Below are 4,873 nucleotides of genomic sequence, written 5' to 3' on the forward strand. Positions count from 1 at the left end.
TTTCTTCTTCAGAAAGAAACATTTATACTAGGTTTCTTCTTCAAGAAGAAACATTACTTTAACTATAACCGTTGTGAATGAATATTTCTTAATCATAAAGAAATATTATTATAACTCTACCCTTTGTGTGTGAATGCTTATGTTTCTTAATAATGAAGAAACAATAATTTGACCATAACCATTATGAAAAGTTATATTATACTTAATAGTGATCAAGGTTCGGGCTATACTCCCAACTATGGTCTAAGCCATAATAATAATAATAATAATAATAATAATAATAATAATAATAATAATAATAATAATAATAATAATAATAATAATAATAATAATAATAATACTTAAGCGAAACCCTTACCTCACACGAATATTTGGAGTTTAGACACCTAAGAATAATCGAGCAGCACTTATACTCTCTATTAGAACATAGACTGTTAGAGCTTCAGAGCTTGGTACGTACTACGAGATCGGTATGCAAAACGAGGCTATACGTGTGAAAGTTAAGTGGTTTCGGTGTGAGTTGGACAAGCTGTGAACCCTCCTATTTATAGCAGATTTTTGACTTCTTCGCGTCGCGCGAAGGTCCGTTCGCGTCACACGAATCGCCAACATTTTGCTGAGTCATCAGGCGTGTTGCCACGTGTCCCCACGTGTGACGCATGCAGTATCATTACATCGCGTAGCGCGAAGCAACTCTATGTCGGTTTAATGTGTTTTGTCTATCGCGTAGCACGAAGACCTTGAAGCCTGATTCTTCGTGTCGCGCGAAGGAAGAAATTTCATATTTGTGCGAAATGCACGGTGCGCCATCAAAACACCACATTACATCCATCGCCCAAGTCCGCGTTCATGCGCGTCTGGTGCTTCTCACCATCCGCTAGGACTATGGAGAGTGGTTAAACACATAAGAATATTATTATGGAAACTCTCTTTCTTATAAAGAGCTTCCATTTCTTTTCTTCTTTCCATGAGGGATGAAAGTTATCTTTCTTATTTATACCCAAGTGGAATGCTTCCACTTTCTTTCATCTTTCCATGTGGGATGGAATTTCTTACTTCCTTAACATATGTTTTATTTTTCTTCTCTCATTTTTCCCATTACTTATCTTTGAGATTATTTTTAATCCCTCATTTCAAAGTTGACATATTTAGCTCAAAATAATTATGGGATTTTTCCGGGATGTTACATCCTTCCCACCTTGAAATGAATCTCATCCTCGAGATTCGCTGTCTTAGGTTTGGATGCTTTTACTTTGTTGATTCAGGAATAGATTCTATCTAATCTGATTCTTGAGTTCAACTGTTATTGAAATGTCAGATTTGTTGCTAGCTTTACATCTTATTTAATGTAATCAGTCAATAGTTCAAAATATCATAAGTAATTATAAATTGCTAAAAACAATGATCAGTTGTGTTTAATTATTTATCTTACCCTTTGTATTCTAAGCATTTACTGAGGTTAGCTCTGTTGCTTTTCGGATTCGATCTGTCGGATCTATTCCTTCTCTTGATCCTGATCATTTGTTTCTTATATTATGACAGTACCTTTGGAATTTTTTGCACTCATATTTGATATGCTATCAATTGCCTTTTTCGAATATTCTCGGGCTCTTTTCCTTTGACCTTTTGATCAATCCCTGTTGATATTCCATTAACAGCATTTCTTGAATATCTTGTGATCGAGCAAAAGCTCCTTTCAAGATTATACTATCCTTATATCTTTTCTTTTCTCGTTATTCTTTCAACATGATATCTAATTTTTGGTTGTCGTAAAACTCCGCAGATTTAGACACTCGATTGTCTTTCTTTAAAGATAATGAATATGGGCATTCTTGTGTATTAACATGATCTGTATGTGAATATTTCATTTATAACTTAGGGAACTAAACACCCTTCTCGGTTTACAAAATTTCTCATTCCATAACGAGTTACAACTAATGTACAGAAGTTAACTAATCTATCTGACATTCCTTGGATATTATCTTGTTTGTTCTTTGACTTGATTATTTGCCAGATATCTCTGATTTTCTTCTGACACTAATGTCTTGTTATATGTCAGTCTTGATTTGTTTTTCATTTCAGGAAATTTGTTTTGAACTGGCCCGTTTCTCCACATATGAAACATACTCCTAGTTTCTTCCAGCATTCTTTTATCGTGTGTCCTGCTCTATTGCATTATGCACACTTATCTGTACCTTTTAGTTGGCATTTCCCGTCATGCTTTCTTCCAAAAGTTTTACAGGCTGACTTGGGAGTATTTTCTTCTTCTTCTTTCTTCTTAGAATCTCTTGTTTTCTTGATTTCTTTTTCTTCTTTCCTTTCTTCCTCTTGATTTGATTATCATGCTGTTAATCAAGTGTCCGACTACTTCCATGGCCGAATCAATAGTTTGCAACATATTAGATCTTACCAAGTCTCTTATCTCTCTTGGTTATCCATATATATATATATATATATATAACGAGTAACTTTGTTGTACTCGGGAGTAACTAAATGTGGAACCAATTGGCAGTATTCAAGGAATTTGGTATTATATTCCCTGAGATTTGTTCCATTAACTTTATGATTCCATAATTGAATTTGAATCCGATCCATCTCGTGGAGTGGACAGAATTTCTTTATAATAAGGTCATTGAATGCTTCCCAGCTTAACTGTACATTGTCTCTCGACCCTAGTTTCGAATCATGTTATTCCACCATTCAAGAGCTTCTCCTTTGAACATTTGAGAAGAATACTGGATAGCTTTTTCACTTGTACACTTGCTAATGAAGGCAATTGCTTCTTGTTCTTCTAGCCATCTTAAAGCAGCTATAGCACCCTTGTCTCCATAAAATTCCTTAGGATTATAAGCTTGGAAATTTTAAAGTTGCATACTTTTTGAATCTTTAACTTCTTTCGAGGTTTGTCTCTTGAATTATTGTCAGATGTAGAGCTATCATAAGCTTCTTCCTTTCTTAAATGAATAGATTTACTTTGACTTATCTTATTAGATTTTGGTTGGTTTTGACTCGTAGAAATGTTCTTGATTGCCTCAAGAACAGGAATCATAGCTTCCTTGATCTTTTGGAATTCTTCTTTATATTGGGTGGGAATTTCCTTGTTCTCATTGTTAAACTTCTCCTTACTTTCAACTTTATTGGTATGACTGTTCTTGGAGTTTGCACTATCTTCTCTTGACATGCTACAATAAAATTTTGAATATAAGTTCAATATTCTGGGAATTTAAAAAAGATCTTTTATTTATCACATTGTAGTTACAAAAGTGCATAACATTATTATAGTTACACGTATTTACAACTATTGATATTCTTATTATCTATTTCTTCCAGCGAACATTCAATTTCTTGATTTTGCTATTCTTCTTGGTATTTTCATTTGCCTCCTTTTCTTTTCCTTTTTCATTTTCTTTTTCCTTCTCTTCTTCCATCTCCATTTCGTTGAGCATTGCTTCAGCTACTTTCGTAACATCGACTCCGTAACATGTTGAGTCATCTATGATGTGGTACATTCCTTTATAATTCTTACTTCGGCGTTTATTTTGAGAAGAATATTGAAGAGAAGAAGAGTCCTGAAGTCGATCTTACTCGAGTTCCGTATCTTGCTCGTCTTCTGCGGCAGAAGTATGTGGAAGAATATGGTCAATTCTTGGACATGTTTAAATAGTTAAAAATGAATCTTCCGTTTGTCGAAGCACTCCAGCATATGCCCAAATATGCTAAATTCTTAAAAGATCTTCTTTCGAACACGAAGAACCTGGAGGGGCTGTCGACAGTATGTCTAAATGAAGGATGCTCTACGTCAATCCAGAACAAGCTGCTGGAGAAGTTAGCAGACCCGGGACACTTCATGATTCCGTGTTTGTTTGGCATCTCGACTGAGAGTTATGTGTTGGCCAATTTAGTTGCTAGCTTAAATCTTATGCCATGTTCTCTCTATAAAAAGCTAGACCTTGGTGAGCCGGTCCCAACGCGCATGGGTTTATCCTTGGCCAACCGTTCGGTCAAATATCCATGGGGAATCGTGGAAAACGTAGTTTTTAAAGTTGATAAATTTGTTTTCCCCATAGATTTTGTTATTCTTGACATGGAGGCTAATGATCAGGTCCCGCTCATTTTGGGATGTCTTCGACGGAAAAATTACACTTCGTGTATGGAGGAGAACGTCACCATCGATGTCGTCAAATCGATGAGGAACTCCAGTAGTCAAGATGATTCCGTTTACTTTTCATATCTCAGTTCGAGCGCGGTCTTGACTACATCTCTGGAGCATATTTGCTCAATATGGAGGACGAGGTTGATGTTCCCCTGGAGCATGACCTAAGCATTCTTGCTAGCTCACCTCCTGAATACCCCGAGGTGTTCACGGTTGCCGATAGCACCGAGGTACCGAATGAGAGACCATCGATTAAGGCACCCCTAGGTCATCATTTCTTCTCGGTTGACGGATGATGAGAAGTAGAGTTTGGTTGATATGCTCAAGGCACACAAACAATCTATTGTGTGGAAACTAATGGACATTCAAGGCATCAGACCGAACTTTTTCACGCACAGGATACTCATAGAGGATGAGTAAAAGCCTATAATCCAATCTCAAAGGAGGCTCCAGCTACTCTGTCAAACACCTAAATATATCTAAAAAGTTACATCTACCAGCCTCCAGCCACCAGTTACCAGCTAGTTTTGCCAAACATACCCGATATACTCATAATATATCGGGTAAAATTTAATTCCAACAATAGCAACAATCACGTACCTAATTCAAAATTTATGATACTGGAACAATTTTCCATTAATAAAAAATTTAATTAGTGAATAAACTTTTCTAATTGTTTTACCAAATTATTGAATTGACCGTGGTTCGTTAACAAAGTTG

This window comes from Bidens hawaiensis, unplaced genomic scaffold, assembly GCF_021521415.1.
Source record: "Bidens hawaiensis isolate Kalapana, Puna unplaced genomic scaffold, B.hawaiensis_p1.1 tig00009309_1, whole genome shotgun sequence".
NCBI lineage: Eukaryota > Viridiplantae > Streptophyta > Magnoliopsida > Asterales > Asteraceae > Bidens > Bidens hawaiensis.